Here is a 16,701-nt window from a genome sequence, read left to right on the forward strand (position 1 = left end):
GTTTTGTTCAACTATTACATCAGTTACTAATAATATATACACTGTATATATAGATGAAAAAGGTATGTATCTCACTTCGTACTTTAATTATACATGCTAGATTGTCTACATTTTGAATTTTTGCTATCATTCCTCTTTTCATGCAGTCGGCACTTTTAATCAAATTCGACATCTGCCAACATAACAGCTCCATTTTTTTCGTGGTAGTGTCGAATTTTGATTCTTAAATGACGTAAGTCTGGTAGCGGTGACAACTCGTATTCCTTATAAAAATAATTTTCCCTGAAACAGATGTGAACCAAATAAAAAAAAAATAGGCTTTAATTTGATAAACCAGATCTGATGCACATTTCGTTTTTAAAAATGAGACTCATTCTTGACAATGAGCTCAAATCCAAACAGCCATATTGTGATATCCTGATTTTAAATATTAGAAGATGTGGTATGAATTTAAATCAGAATGCAAAATTATAAACCAAATGTACAAATGTAGAGGTTAACGACTATAAGTGTCGCGTTCATTTTAATAGATATTTGCGGAAACTAGGTCTACACTTAGAATTACACCTTAGACTTACGATTACAGTTAAAAAAAACAAAGGGTCATCTCAAAATGAAAAAAACAAAAACAAATAAAGATACATAGTAAAATGATTTTTTTCATTATGTAAATAAGTCTTTACGGCGACAAACGAAGTCAGCGCATATGGTCACAACAGGTGTTAATCGCTGTCGTGGATGTCTCCACAAAGTCCCCATAACTTTATATTTTTTTAATTCTCTGATTGCGTGTTCAACCTTTAAGTTAACTCTAAAGTGGGTTATTAGTCTATTTAACTTTCTACATTTTCTCTGCATATTCCGGGGTTTTCAAATAATTTGTTGTCTAGTATAAGCTGTCAGTACTGGATGTCTGTTTTGATAAATTTTGTCGCCCAGCAGAAATAGCTCATCCGGGAAAGGAAGTTGTTGTCCAATATTTCGCATGAATATATATTGCTGAGCATCGTTTTGAATCCACATTCGACATAGCATATATCCTGCCTTCGTTCGATGTAACACCTTGAGTATGAATGCAGTGATATTGTCTGTGTCCCGAATAATATAAATAGTGGTAGAATAATAATAGCCTGATAATCTAAAACCAAAACAGAATCTTTCTTTTGTCTCATATTTGAACTTCAAAGAACACTTTTAAGCGTTAAATAACAAAAGATTAACACAGGATTCATTGTAAAATCGCTTTTATAGTTTTATTCTAACCGATGATTTCAGATTCATTTGTAGTGTCGGGATACTTGCAAGTTAAAATTATTCATTCATTGAAAATTGAATAAAATTTAAGGTAGATGAAATATATCCTAGCGTTATTTAGTTTTTATACATCTCGTGCTTTTAAATCTTTAGTTTCAACGTTCCTGAAAGTAAATACAGAAAAGATCTTTGAAATTTAGACAATTATCAAGTGTTGTTTTTTTTATACAGCTAGTATTTAAGCTTGATATTTACATTTATTCTCGTTTGGTTTTTTTTATGTTAAAAGGTGCATACATGTGCAAAAAGTAAAATCACAAAAATACTGAACTTAGAGGAAAATCAATTCGGAAAGTCCATAATCACATGGCAAAATCAAATAACAAAACGCATCAAAAACAAATGGACAAGAACTGTCATATTCCTGACTTGGTACAGGCATTTTCAAATGTAGAAAATGGTGGATTAAACCTGGTTTTATAGCGCTAACCCTCTCACTTTGATGACAGTCTCATCAAATCCGTTATATTTACATTGATGCGTTAACTAAACAGACACAATAAATAAAATAGTCAAAATATGGGTACATCAGTCATCATCGTATAACAATTTTAAAAGGAACAACAATTTAACAGAAAACAAAAACATATATCTAGCAAATATTCTTCATTATTGTTGTTGTTGTTTGGTTGACCCGGATACCAATCTGGGGCCAGTTTATCGAAACTGTGATCTCAAATCAAAAGACCCCAGGTCAACCATTTGTATGGTTGTGGAGAAATACTGATTTTAAATACATAAGGGGAGAAAACTCCTATAAGGGTTAACCAAAACACTTCGACTGAAATAGATTGAAGTTGCGCCTTTTTGTAAACAGCAATGTGGCAAACAAATCATATCATTTGCTGTAACAGTTTCTTTTGAATAACGATAACAAGCAAAATTCTAAATTTATAACATGAGCTTGACCTTCGACCTTGATCTCAATTTCAAGGTCATAGGTCAGTGAACACAAAACGGAAGACCGGAGGTCAATCACTTGTATGGTCGTGGAGAAATACTTATTTGAAATACATAAGGGGAGAAAACTCCTATAAGGGTTAACTAAAACACTTTGACTGAAATAGGTTGAAGTTGCGCCTTATTGTAAACAGTTATTTGGCAAACACATCATATCATTTACTGTCACAGTTTCTGTGATATAACGATAACAAGCAAAATTCAAAATTTAGAACATGACCTTGACCTTTGACCTTGACCTCAATTTCCTTCAAATGGACCAAGGACTTCATATCAAAAGACTGTAGGCCTCTACGACTTATAACGTATGAATTGATCCAACAAATCTCCTATCTTAAATTTTCAAAGGGAAATAACTCCCATAAGATGTCTTCCGATCACTGAAGTCAAAATAAACCAAATCATTCTCAAGAGTAGACAAACAATTTGGTGAAAACAGTTTGCTAAAATCTTTTACGGTTTTAGAGATATAGCGATAACAAGAAAAAGGGGACGCGGGGTGAGTTTTGAAACCCCCATTACTGTACAACATCATTGGCCAAAAAATCCATTCGATATGTTGTAAGGCAAAAAAGCATCTCAGACGGCAGAAGAAAAAAAATGTCTTTCCACGAAAAGTGGAAAGACCTAATAACTGTGCATATAAAATTAAACAAACTCATTGTAAATAGTTAAAATTAAATATGTAATCGGTAAAATCACTATATTCTAAAGTGAGCTGAACTCGAAGTGTCACGGTTTCATACTTAAAAGTTAAAGGCAAATCTCGTGCATCTTTCATATAAATACAGGGTACTTTGAAAAAGACTGGACAGGAGTTTGGAATAAAATAAAACAGGATGGACGACTTTGCAAAAACAAAAGGAGAATAACAATTTATGTAAAAAAAACTCACAATATGCTAAAAAATAAAAATGAAGGTCAAGGATAAAAACCAAATGAATGCACGGCAATATGTTTCTACCTAGACCCACCCCATCTCCTCCCCCTTTTGTCGCGCCATAAAAATGTAATGGAACTTATACCAACCATATTTGTTTATAAAAGAACTATCCCAAATATATCCCAAAGTTAAGACCATCCTAAGACTATCTTAAGGCACCTAAATTGGTTTCAAGTTTCAAGACAATTCCTAGGATTTTCCTAAGTTGCGACATGTTTGGTTAACCCACTTAGGACTAAGATTTGTCCTAAGTTAGTCTTAGGACACGTCCTAATCCTAAGAGAGCTTCGATAAACAGGCCCCTGCTGTATATTTAAAGATTTGATCTGTCGATGCCCACATCCAGGTTCCTTCAAGTATGTCATCTCTGCCACCCAGTCAATAACTTTCATTTCAAATATACAAAAAAAGTTCATTTAAAGAGGGTTGAAAGATACAAGAGGGACAGTCAAACTCCTAGATCTAAAATAAACCGACAACGCCATGGTTAAAAACAATAAAACGACAAACACACAAATTATAGTTCAAAAGACTCAACAAAGAAAACTACCAAATACGCAACATGAACCCCACCAAAAACATGGTGTAATCTCACATTATCATGACCTGCCAGCCAAAAGCTTAGAAGTTAAATAAAAGCCAGTCCATTCAATAATATAATCTAACTGTTTTACAGTTAGATCGCTTTTTTCAAACTGCCAATAACTGTCCTCTTGATAAAACTTGTTATGCGTTCATTCTTTTTAGTTTGTACCTTTTAAGAAGCTTTGGGTTATGGATGCGTCTTATCTGTAAATAATTTATGATGTATTTGGTAAAACTTTTAGGATTTTTTGGTCCTCAATACTCTTGAACTTCGTTCTTTATCTGGCTTTTTAAACATTTTGTGATTCGAGCGTCACTGATGAGTTTTTTGTAGACAAAACGCGCGTCTAGCGTGAGTGTAACACTTTAGTCCTGGTATCTGTGATGAGTTTATTCTATGTCAAACAGGTCAGTACAATAGTATAATACCGCTTTATCAAAAAATTTTCAAATTAGTTATCTTAAAAATGAGTGTATATGTTACCTATTTGTTTTTCGTTCATTTTTATACATAAATTAAGCCATTTGTTTTCTCGTTTGAATTGTTTTACATTGTCATTTATGGGCCTTTTATAGCGGACTGTGCAGTATGAGCTTTGTTGAAGCCGTACGGTGACCCATAGTTGTTATTTTCTCTGTCATTCTGGTCTCTTATGGAGAGTTGTCACATTTTCAATCATACCACGTCTTCTTTTTATAGTCAAGTTCTACTTTCACGATTTTAGCTTTGCTCGTCGTTGAGATGTACATATTAAATTAGCGGTAAGTGATACTTTGAGCGTTGGTCGTGCTATTACCTGAATACGCTTTTACAAAATATTTCCAAAAGATATGTTGTTATCAAGTTCGACTTTTACGATGTTAGTTTTTATCGTTGTTAAATTGTAGACACGAAAAATGATACTTAGATTGATTAGTGTTTCAATTTCACAACCCGTTCATCAATTCATTTTTTACTTGATATTATTTTTTTGTCCAAATGTGTAAAGGTAATTGCATGCAGGAAAATCCGGTTTCCTGTCAATCTGACAGAATTTGTTGTTTTTATCTTAATTTTTTTCATTTTCTAAATCGATTCGTGAGATTTTGATCATCTGTAATCTTCACGTACCTCTATTAGATACTATTAACTTATAAACGCCGCTTGAAAGATGGAATTATATATATGTCAAACTCAATCCAGGAATTACAGTCTACTTTACTTCGAGCAATAATTAAGAGACTGATCTTGTGCAATCAATCATTTAATTAAAATGGTCCTGAAGAGGTTAAGTAAATCTATAATATTTGAATACTTGCTGTTGTGTTTTGTACGTGTGATTTTTGTGTTTCTTTGGTACATGACGTGGCTATGTTCTTTTAAACATCCCGCCATAATGGTATTGTTCTTATAAAATAATCAATTTTGTAATTGCTCTTATATTATAATTTTGAAAAAACTTTAAACGACAAAATTATTTTATAATTCTTTCTGTGTGACGTTTACATTCTGACTTCAAATACGCAACTCTACACTAGAGTTGATGTGAACCTTGCCATTCAGTCACATGACTTAAAATATTTCAATTCTTTATGGGCTAATTTAAAAAAAAAACATATAAACATGTAAGTAAGCAATGAATGTGGTTGTTATATTTGATAGATCCTTTTTTCTGCTTCTTTCTTAAATATTTGTTTGTTTTTGCTCTAATTGAGATTGAAAATGCCTGTACCAAGTCAGGAATATAACAGTTGTTATCCATTTGTTTTTCGCGTTTTAATATTTAATTTTGGGACTATCCGTTTTGTCTCGGGGTTCAGTATTTTTGTGTTTACACTTTATTTGATTTTTATGTATCTGATATTTTCCTACTGAACTGGTACACATTTATGTTTAGGGGCCAGCTGAAGCCCTCTTTGCGTGGTAGATTTTTCTCGCTGTGTTGAAGACACATTGGTGCGATTTGGCTGTTTTCTACTTCTTTGTCAGGTTGTTCTTCCTTTGTCACATGTCCTGGAATATATTTTCTGTCTTTCTTCATGGTTATGTGTGAATCTGCAGATATATATTTGAGCGAGGAAGCATACATTCAGTAAGAATTAGGTCACTCTGACCTAGAGTGGATGCATCACTTACTGTTTAAGGTAACGGTCAAATCATGTATACCAGGTGCTGTAGGAGAAACGACTATGTAACCTTTCATCTATTAAGAAACACAAACCCGGAAAAAAGGATCCGATCTGTTGAAAACAATAAACAAAGTGGCAAACAAGTTTAGATAAAACATGTACCCTTAAATCATTAAACACATAGAAGGTAAACCTATTTTCGATCTATGAGTTTGAATGTCTCTACTGTATCTTTTGCGTGTCTTCTATCATGTTTATATCTTATTGCTTCTAAGAAACAGAAGTGTTGGTGAGGTGAGCATTTTTGATGCCAATACACAAAACCAATCATTACTGTGTAACAGTGCTTTTTTAATTTGTGCAATTAAAAAACCAGAATAGCAAAATCTATGTTTATTATTACAAATGTAACTAAAAAGAGGACGGAATGAATATACATTTTTTGTAGTTGTTGACTTAACAATTGTATCCTTGTTTCAAAATTCCCGATAAAGAACATATATTACATTAAATTTCAATAGAGAACATATATTACAATAATGTTAAAACTTGTAAATAATAAAATATAATAAAAAATTAAAAATATTTAAATTCCTTTTTTATACTATTCATAAATAACAGTCTCATTTGTATCCAGTAACAAGTGGCTATGCCAATAGATTCTGCAAAGTTAAAATGTTTCTGTGGAGTAATTCTAATTATAATTTATTTTATGCAAAACAAAACAATGGCATAGTTAGCTAAAGAAATATCTGAATTTTGTGGAATTTACCTGGGTCATGGGATATTAGAGCGCACTGCATAAAGAAAATATGGCCATTGTAGACCGATACTTTGGGAATCACATTTCTATCTGGAAATCGTTAAAAGTTTCACTTGAAAGTATCAGTCGATTTACTTATTAGTTTTTCTTCACACATATATATTTGTTATTTGCAATTAAACAAGTTCACAATTACCATGATTACATGCCCACGGAACGAAACAACATAATCATTCGAAAACGTTTTCAAAGTGAAATTGAGTGTCGTAAAATCGAGCTTTTGTTTGAGATTTTAGAGATTAGAACATGAACAGAATTATATATTCGGGGGAATCGAATGATACAAGATTTGTTCACTTTTGAATTCTCTTTTGACAATTTCAAAATTCAAATTAACAATGTGCCGCCCAAAGTCTACATCAGAAAATTAAATATGTTTCAAATGGAGTGCGCAATGACATCCCTCGGCCCAAGCAAGTCCCTAAAATGGCTGCCAGACCATCCGGAGAATGTGGGGAAGTGATCTATTTAATAAATAACAGGACAGAATTTCTTTTAATCAGTAAGGATATTATTTGGAGGAACAAATTAATATTAACAGATTTAAAAAAAAATAAAAGATGTAATCTCTTTTTAAGGATGTACTTATGTGAGATTTTGGAATTTGTGACAAATGTTCGGACTCCTTGGTTTTTTTTCCACACAATACAATGTAAAATGTTTTGCCCCATAACACCAATTTGTCTTTTCATATAGACTTAATAGCTCATAAAGGGTCATTTGCCAAAATTTAAGCAGATTTTAGATTTTTTTGTTATTATATTATACCAATACAAATATAAGGTAAAAGTCCAAGTCAGCTCTTACTGATTTATAGTAATAATTTTAAATTCTTGATTCTTTGAATTTCACAAAGCCTCACCTATGTACATCCGTAAAGAGAGTTATTTATCGAAATAAAAACAAGACAATTTTACAATAACATCATAAAGACAAATAGTCATAAAATGAATATATCAAAATACATAGTTCAATAATTGCATTATGTTATTAAAACATATTAGAATAACTGCAAAATAAATGAAATCTCAAAAAGGTAACAACTAATAACAGTACTGATGAAGCGCACAGTAGTGTTGATTTTACTGAAATGTGAATTTTGAAAATAGATTTCCAAACGAAATTTTGATACAATATACCTGCTGCTATTTGTAATAACAACATAACCATAATTAATTTGAAAATAGATTGTAAACAATTCAATGCCTCTTAAAATGTTCAACTAGAACAGACTGATATGTTTTTAAATTTGCTGTACTTTCTCATACTCATATATTTGCAAGCAATGTTGTATCCAATAATTAAAAGTGATAATACATAATTGTTTTGTAATGAAACCAGTATTTTACCAGCAATATCTACAAAAACATTCTTTAATTCCTGATTATTATGATAAAAAATGTTTCCATTCATGAAAGGATGTAAACATGGTAGATCTGGGTTTTTTTTCTTGATTAAAGATTGATATTTGCACCAGACATCATTCCGTGCAGTGTTTATAACAAACAAAAAACCTTAAAAAAACAGCTGTTTTCGCTGGAGTAATAATAGCAACAAAAATACACGACATTGCAATTGAGACCGACGAGTATTGATGTGATTTTACAATATTCCAGATAATATTCTCTTATATTTAGGAAGCTTTTAATTAAACGATTCAAGTTATAAATTACATATTTTTCACAATGAATTTTATAACTACATTTGTTTAATACATTTGTTAGACAACACAATTGCACTTTATATTCTTCAGTGGTAAATTATCATAAAATCACCAAAATAGAACTGTATAATTATAGATTATAACATGGGATTTACCATTTCAGCCCTTAATATCAGCTAGAGACTCCCATATTGAAACAAGTGATTTAGCCAAAAGTCCCAATATTGGTCCAGCGAAAATATGGGCGCAGATATGGACATACGGTTTTGGCTGTCACATATTTAGCCTACACAATCTGATCGAGAAATAGAATAAACAATTGGATAACGACTTTTTATTTATTCAATTTGTTTGCTTTTTATTTATTTTTACTTTGTCGTTTTTTATTGTTTTCCCTGCATTTTTAAACGTTCAAATGATCCCTCAACAATGTTAATAACCACATCTTGTTTTCACTCATAATCGACAGGCATGTTTTGTTCATACATTTGTAATTGATTGTCCCTTTGGTGTTTTGGCCACTCATTCGTGTTAAACAATGATGTCAAAAAATAGAGCGTCAATTAAAGAAAAAATATGTCTTTATCACGATTAAACGCAGCGTTGTGAAACCAGTTTTACAAACAGCAGGTTTACACTTTTATCAAATTCTCGCAGATTGAAAATTGCCAATGTGGAGCACACAAGGGTTCTTCACCGGTTAAGGTCATTTACCTTGCTCGGTCTAAAATGCAACTAAGAAAATCTGCGTTTATTACATATGAAAAAACCAAAGTTTTTGTTACAAATATTTGATAGTAATATAAAAAATATTGGTTACTTTTAGTATGCATTTTCATTCTTAACAAAATATTTGAGATCAAAATGTGTAAGCTATCACTAATGAATGCCTGATTGCCGCAAATCATGCTTAAACTTGCATGTACTTGCATGTTTGAACAGATATCTTGTCATATATAAGCATCGTAATTAAAAATTAAAATCAAAAGAAGATTCGATTAAAGCACTATGTATTATTATCAAGTTGACAAAGTTACGATAGAGAGAAAAAATAGGTTTCTTACACCTTTTTCTGGTTTTCTGATACATTTGGTGTAAATTGTCATTCCAAAGGTTTATCTACTTGTTAAGCCAAAAGAGTATTTTCTTAGTTCAAGGTTTAAAAACCTCCTTCCTTTTTTTTTAACTTTCTGTATTTCCACTGTTTTAAAATTATGCATGTTAATTTTGAGGAAGTTATGTTTTATTTAAACATAAACTTCTAAGCTTTAGTTCTGATAATTCAATGTGCCATATATAAATATGTGAAATAGAGTAATTGTTAATCCCCATGTCACGCACACACATGTTCTTAAAAGTCTAAAACGTAGGAAGTGTTAGACAGAAATTTTTGCCGTGCATGTATACACTTGCTGTGTAAACGACACTGAAGTGAAGCGATACTTAAATTTCTGAAAACATAATATATTTTAATTTACTAGTTTTTATTTTTCTTTAAGTATGGATCCCGGTGCGGGCTTTTCTCGGTGTGTTGAAGACTTACCAGTGCCCTTGGGCTGTTTTCTGTACTTTGAACGGGTTGTTTTCTCTTTGACACATTCCCCATTTCTATTTTCAATTTTAGATATATATTACTTTGTGGTTAATGGATATGTGGTATACTATATATATATATTTTATTAATGAATAAATATATATTCTAAATCTGCTAAATAATTGTTTTAAAAAATCATACTGAGTCAAATGTTTGATCCAAAAATCATTCAGGTCGATTCAATACTTCATCAGTTTCAGATTGCTGGTTTATGTGACCAATACTGAATGAATGAAGTACTTTTACTTATAAGTCAATCTTTAAAATGTGACATTCTTGCCATTCCTTTTGATGACTGAACTAATCGTAATCATTTTCTTCGTCACTACTGAGGTTACTGTTATCTGGAATATAACCCTTCAATTTCAAGGTAGGTATCTGTTCAGAGTCATTCACTGAAATTATAAAGATAAACATCTAATTTTTCTTTGCACATAGAAATATAAATGTTATGAAGCTTTATACATCCCACTATAAAGTAATATATCATTTCATTTTAAACAAATGTGTGCTCAACACCTATATTTTTATATTTTTTTCAGATGATATCTGTTTGAGTTGTCAAAATAATGGAACTATTATGAAAGTGAAAAATGTATTTCGGCTTTTAATTAAGCAGTGTTAAGGTAGATAATTGGGTTACCGCCATCTTTGATTGTACAGTCACAGTACAACTGCGGTCTAGTTATTTGCCCAAACCTACAAACATGGATACAGATTGGCCTGTTTGTTTAGACTGTTTATCTATATAAAGAAAACTTGGTGACTTATTGTATTATCAAAAATAATTAAACAAATATCAGAATTCATGTTTTTAGAATAATGTTGTTGACATAAGCCATTAAATGGGGAGATTATTCTTTAAATTATAAACTAGACTGATAGGGAAATTTTAATTTTTACTTGTAAACAAGAAAACAAGTTTTGTGATACCACTTTTCTTTTCTTAAAACATATTATAAAACCTACACAATTTATTTTAAAATTATATTTCATAGATTTCTGTTTATGCACACAAATGTGTTTTTCATGAACAATCTAACCAAATTTATGCAATTTCCAACGACTGATAGCTTGGAAAATAACCCATTCTTTTTATTGTATTGTTAAAACAGCGTAGTAAAATCTTTATTTTGGCAAAGAAAGGGAAAATTCTTTCTCAAAAATATATACCAATGCTCTACCTTAAATCCCTGCCTTTATTTGAGTCGAATATGATATGTTACAGCAAAGTAATAGTGAAAAAGTTTGTTTTCGATAAGAACACTTAGTTTTGACCTTATATAAACATGGTTAAAACGTCTTTCGGAATATATCTTCAAAATAATAAATCATCCAAAGAACAAAAACTTAACCTGTAAAGTTTCGTACATTTCCGACAACTTAACTATCTCTTTAAATTGCACTGCAAACTGCTTAGAGTCTGAAAATACCATATTTTGTGCTAGACCAGTAAAGTCGAGCACATATTTTACTCGATTACACTCGACATTATCTTGACAGTACTTAACTGTACTCGACTTTGGTCTCGACTTTGGTCTGACTTTACTTAAACTAACTATATAACCATTCCGGAGCACCCGAGATCACCCAAAGTTATTGTTGGGGTTTGTGTTGCTAAGTCTTTGGTTTTCTATGTTGTGTCATATGTACTATTTTTTGACTGTTTGGCTTTTTCATTTTTAGCCATGGCGTTGTCAGTTTATTTTCGAATCATAAGTTTGACTGTCCCTCTGGTATCTTTTGTCTCTCTTCTAAATTGAATATTGATCTTAATTAAATTCAGGTTATTTGGTAGTTTGGTACATTGCTGTGGATTTATAGAATTCAGTAAATAGGTAAAAAAAAGCAATAATTATCAGTTTTTTATACATTCAGATAGTCATCTTTAGAATTTTCAAATCAATTTGGATTTTCAGAAAATTCTTCAGCTATCTCAATTTTACATCGATCATACCGAATGCTAGGTTGTTTGGTAGTTATATTAATTGCTGTCCAATTTGAGGATTTAACTATTATGTAAAAGAAAGCTAGAATTTTAGTAGGACCGAATTCAGATAGTCAACTTTAAATTTGTTTATTACTTTTTCAAATTAACTTGGATGTTTATAAAATTGTACAGCTTTCTCAGTCATACATTTTCTTACTGAATCCAACGTTGTTATGTAGTTTGGTGTTTTGCTGTCAAATTTTAAGATTTAATTAATCTTGGGGAAAAAAGCAAGAATTACAGTTCAGACTCAATTCAGATAGTCTTCTTTAAAAACATATCCACATGTAGTATTGAAAAAAAACATAGTCAATGCAGATACATGTAAAATTAAAAATAAAGAGTTTAAACAAACCAAAATCCAATAATAACACAAAGAAAACCAAGACAATCTGTGTAAAAATGACCAACTGGACCTACAAGTATATAACTAAAAGCAAAGAAGCGGATAATATAATTAACAACTTGCATAGCATAACAACGAACATGAAAAATAATAAACACAGCATAAACAACTTTACAGCATAAAATGAAGAAAATCAGTCTCTAATACTATCATCACTTTCGATAGTTAACTGATTAGATCATTTACTGTCACGCTTTTAATTCTGTTTTCAAGATCAACACTATTTAGCTTGAAGAATAAACGCACCAATATTACCAAAATATATGCATTCTTTGTGACTTTATATAAATTTTTGAAGGCCCTATGTACCTACAAATTCGCAGTTGTACTTTTGCGATGTATTGTTCTACTTTTGGGATATATTTTTTTTCTAATTTGTATACAAATAAGAAGAACATTAAAACTCATCAGTTAAAAAATATACTGAAAACGCGATTGCTAAAAATGAAACAGACCAACAGACAAACAATAGCAACAAAGCACAACATTTTAAACTAAAGACTGTGAAACATGAACCCTATTAAACACTGGGGGTGATCTCGAGTGCTCTGGAAGGATAAAATAACTTACTAACATAAACATGATAAATATGTATGTTTTGTGATATGATATCAACTACAAAATTACTTTTTTGTAGTATCTTATATATTGTTAACTGTACGTTCGTCCAATAGACGTTTTCTGAATAGGACTTTTATTATCTATTTATCTTCTCTTTGATTGTATCGAATTAAATTCGTATTTGTTTTGGGTTTTTTTATTACTTATATACCTATCAACAACAAAAAATCATAAATTACTTGGGTTTGACTTTGGAAATTTTACAAGGTTAAACAAATTCGGTAAAAAGAAGTGAAACCAAGTGGGTTGATTTTAACTTCCTTATATAAAATACAAAAAATAAGTATACATATGGTCGTTAAATTTGAGATATGCTTTTTGTGCTTCTTTGTTAAACATTTGTTTGTTGTGTTTTGCTTGAGATAGTGACACAGTGATGACTTTTATACCCCAGTTTTGACAATTTAGGCTGATGTGTCTGGTTTTTTTTTCACGCATCGTTGTCAATTATTGGAATTTGATGCGATTGTCGTACAAGTTAGAGGTTTAGCATAATAAAACCAGATTCAATCCACCATTTGCTACATAAGAAAATGCCTGTAACAAGTCAGGAAGATGTGTTTTATCTTTTGATTTTGCTATTTGATCAGAGACTTTCCGTTTTGAATTTTCCTCGAAGTTCAGTATTTTTGTGATTTTACTTTTTTCATTTGTGGTGGTATTTGACCCAGTCTGTTGGTTTCCAATTGATTTCTACCTATTATGTTCCTTAACATGTGTGTAGAAATATTTTCAAACATAGCTTTCTTGCAATTTAAAAAGTCTCAAAATTACAAAACAAAAGTAACAAAGTGATAGGCCGGTAACAACATTTCCGTATAGTTTGTTTTTTTGGCACGTTTACTCAGGGTAATGTCTAACCATTGTAAAGGAAATATAGAATTCCCTTACGAAATCCTATTGAAAACTTTAGTCCCATTTCTATCTTGACATATTTTCTCTTACTGCTTTAGTTTTCGATCTTTATTAGGCTACTTTGACCATGTTAATTTGATGACTGACACCGACAGTCGACGATAACGGATGCCAAATAGTGACGGTAGCGCAATTGTGTTAAGTACATTAAACAAACGGGTACATATACGATACAGTTCATTAAATGCGTAAACCTCAAGCTTAGCTACTTTTCTGTTTTATTATAAAAAAAAAGTGCACTGACAAAATATTTTCAAATATTTTAACTAGAAGTGTGCATGTCCCCTTATGCACAGTAAAAATGTATGGAAAACAGATGTACATATTTTTCACGAAAAAGAAAATGGTAGACATGAAAATAAGGAATTTTAGACAATCGATAAATTATTAATTTCATAATTTATAGGTTAAGCATTGCATTACAAATATTTCCAGATAATTAATGATAAAAAAATATTCGTTTAAAGTTGCATGAAGAAAAATTTTGTACAGCTCGAATAAATAAAAATGGCAAAACAGTATTAGCAAATGTGACATTATTGCAAGAAAACTAAGTTTTTAACATAATCAAAAATATAAAGTTTAGTTTTATTTACATCAATCATCCAATTTTGTGTGTATTTTCATGCCAAGTTTTAAAACTACAATCCACTGATTTTGTAATTTGAATATTATATGTGGCATAATTGACTAAGTTGAACTTCAGTTGGTTTTATAATAGCCTCCACGTTTTACTTCATTGTACCACTGCAATGAACCATTAAAACAAGTTGTATTACTCATTACCTCACTGGAAGTGGTTTTATCAAGTTTATCCTGAGAGCAAAAATTGTTCTTAATCATGGGCCCATGTTTAATAAGGCTAAATTAAAGTAATCACCTTTTTCTTCCCCGTAGCATTTTCACAATATTTTCCATTACCTTTAAATATCGCAGGATACTTCGATAAAGTACTTTTCCCCACATTGGCTCCTTGTATTGTCCATCGTACAATTTCATTTGGATCCTCACTGTAGCTCACAAATGATAAACCATCACTATTCAATTTGATACCAGCAATCTACAAAACACCAAACTACAAATTAATAACATATTTGTTTTGTTATCAAAAGATTTAGAATGGAATGAAAAAATGGAAACGGGGAGTGTGTCAAAGAAAACAGTACTAAACCAAAATGTACAAGACAGCTAAATGCCACTTATAGTTTTTCAACGCAGCATTTAATTCAACATCTAGAGGAAGGCCTGAGTAGGCCCAGAACCACTTGTGCACACTAGATAGGAAAAATGGACGTCACTCTACACTCCGAAACACACAGATCAATAACAATTATAAAAACACACAATACTTACAAAGTAAGACGTTCCTAACTTCGGTCAGGCGTAAAAATGCGGTGGTGTTAAACATGTAGCGTTTCCATTTCCACGTCTAGTCAATGTACAATAAATAAACACACAGTTATACGTACGATGTAAATCTTGGTCAACAGAAATCCGAGTCCAATGTTAGATAAGGCAACGTAAGAAACTAACCAAAAAAACAATGAACGACCAAATTAACAAACCTACAAGTAGTTACTGATATGTCAGCTTCGGTGAACGGATAGAAAAAAATTCTGTTTGTACCTATAGTGTTGCAATTATAGTCTGTTTACATATTTGGTAAGCTTTTCAGGTTAATGAAGAAAGTTCTGAGCTTGATATAGAATATAACCCTAAAATATGTGATTTGAAAAATCTGAACATATAAATGTCTGTATGTTGAAATTTATCTCTGCGGACTTCTTGTGCAAATGATGAAATTTGGCAAAAGTATCGACAAGTTTGTGATATCGAAAACCATGGTTTACAATTTTTCAGTTGTACAGAGATGTCTTTAGTTAAAATACTTTGATACATACACAAGAAAATCGAATATCTGAGATGTATAGACAACATACGATGGTGCCAAAGGAACATCGATGTCGATAGTTAATAATTAATTGAGATTGAGAAATCATCTCTTTTATTGAAAATTTTAGTATTTTAAATTTCCAGTTTGTTGCTTAACAATGTCGCTGTTAAAGCATTAAAAAGGTTATAATCGTATAATTTGTTATTTTTCTAAAATGTGATCACCCTTGTCATTATTTATAATCTTTTAAATATGACTTAAATAAGAAGTCTATTTATATCTGTTATCTGGTTTTATTTTTTTTTTAAATCGTATGTCCAGGACATTTGATCCGTCGAAATGTATTATTCAATAACGGTTGAAGATAGTTCTACATACTTAAGTGAAATGATCCTATCATGTAACAATTTTTGTACATATAGTTTAAGTCACAGAATGATAAGAACAGTGTGTTAATCGGATTTAGTAGATAATCTAATCAATCCTACATTTCAGGTATATGCCTTAGGACAATATTGAAAACAATCATTTCAAAACCACCTCCCTTATCTCATTTATATCGCTAATCAATACTGTTTTTGGTATTATTAATTGTAATATCACCTAGTGATTTCACCTAATGTTTTCTGATGTAAGGTGGTAGGTACCATGCCGCACACTTTCTTATGTTTATATGAAACTTTACCTTTTTTTCAAGGGTAATAGATGATAACTGCAGGAATGATTTCTTCTCCCAGAGACGTATAGTTGTTGTCCTATCAGTTTCGCTGGTCAATAGAAATGGTGACTGAGGAGTGTAATACATAGAAATATAATATGCTTTACCAAACATATGTCTTCTCACAAGTCTATGTCCATAGATTCTTTTCAGTAGAGAGCCTGAA

The sequence above is a fragment of the Mytilus galloprovincialis genome, chromosome 13, assembly GCF_965363235.1.
Source record: "Mytilus galloprovincialis chromosome 13, xbMytGall1.hap1.1, whole genome shotgun sequence".
In the NCBI taxonomy this organism is placed as follows: Eukaryota; Metazoa; Mollusca; class Bivalvia; order Mytilida; family Mytilidae; genus Mytilus; species Mytilus galloprovincialis.